Genomic DNA, 1,728 nt, shown 5'->3' on the forward strand with positions numbered 1-1,728 from the left:
TCTACCCAGTGAGTCAACAATTCTTAAATAATTTAACCAAAATTACATAGAACAAAATGTAAATAATGTTATTGAGAAGTTATTTTGAAGAATTACTTCTATTACTTTAATTTGAATGATAATTGGGACATAAAAAGTTACATTTATCCAATCTGGGGGAAAAAATGTTGATGTTTTTTCTTCCCTAATAAGTGTGAAAATGTTTTTCCACCTTGGAAGGTCACAGTTACTGCTATCAGTGCTCATTGCTAATACCTAATAATAACTAGACCCTGTATCATAATGATCCTGTACAACACCCATTATTGCTTGTTTGACCACAATAAAGGGCTTTAATGTGTTGTTTTAAAGTCATTGTTCAATAAAATATTTAATTTTTTTAAGTTATGAACATATTTCTTCCTGTAAGGAAATTAGTTGTCTTTATAACCTGTGGACTCATCGCATTCCCTTATATATGAGGTGGAGTAGGAGGGTCTTCGTCCACTTCCAGTAACAATAACAAACTAATTTCTTGGTTAGTTTTGTAACTCACCAAAATGACCAATCACATTGTCTAAACGATCATGACATTTGGTAACAAATCCTTTCCAGTTTAAACCAACTAGAAAACTGTCAAAGCCATATTACCCTTATTATCAGTGTCAAACTATGCTGTAAACAACAGGTAAACAGAAAATTATTTAAGAATTTTCTCATGAAATTATTGTAAAAAAACAAAATTGCTTTATTTTACAATCTTTATGACTCTGGAAGTGAAATTTAATAGTGGTAAAGTTACCTGTTTGCCGACTGCCAGAAGCAGTTCCAGGCTTGAGATCCAGTGGAGACTGATCTCCACTCTCCTGATCTGACCTCCCGATCTGCTGAACTGCTAACAGACACATTTAATGAGATCATCGGATGTAAATTAACAGCTGGACCTAAAAACAAATGCAAACTCTCAACCCTTAAATGTTAAATTTCTTTCTTACTTTTCAGATATGTTCACTGCAGTGGATGCCTGGTTGTGTGTTGCTTAACTGTGGAACATGTGGCACCACCTACAGGAAGTATGTGAATTTGACACTTGTGGGATGTCCTGGAGAGACATGTCTGATCCATGGAGGCTCACCTCACGGCTTACAGGACTTTTGCTAACATCTTGGTGTAGATGCCACAGTACCTTCAGGGGTCTAGAGGAGTCCACGCCTTAACAGGACAGGACTGTTTGGCCAGCAAAATGGGGACCAACACGGTGGTAGGCAGATGGTCATAATGTTATGCCAATTTGGTGTGTAAAAATGTACAGAAATAAATTTTCAAAGACTCAAAAAAAGTCCAAACTGTCGTTTTTGTTTGTTTTTAATTGATTTCGATATAAAACTCATAAACAGGAACTCTGGCACTTTATTATATTTCATTACAATAAAAACTTAAGTTATATCAGTTTAAAAACTTATAAACATTGATTGATTAGAATAAAATGTATTACTGAATAAGTTTCTTAGCTTATTTCTAACGGCTGTATTGTTAGTCAATGTCCAACAGAGGGCAGAGCAGCACTGTAAAACAGTGTAAAGCAAAGCGGAAAAAAATGGTGAAGCATTTAATTCCATCAGCGTCTTATCCTAGTAGCACACAATCACAAAACAACAAACAGAGGCATCCCAGATTCATGAAACCTCTTGAGGACAACAACCTCACCCTCAATACTAACAAGACAAAGGAGATGAGAGTGGACACGAC

This window comes from Haplochromis burtoni, unplaced genomic scaffold (genome assembly GCF_018398535.1).
Source record: "Haplochromis burtoni strain Fernald_Lab_line unplaced genomic scaffold, NCSU_Asbu1 Contig_1343, whole genome shotgun sequence".
Taxonomy (NCBI): domain Eukaryota; kingdom Metazoa; phylum Chordata; class Actinopteri; order Cichliformes; family Cichlidae; genus Haplochromis; species Haplochromis burtoni.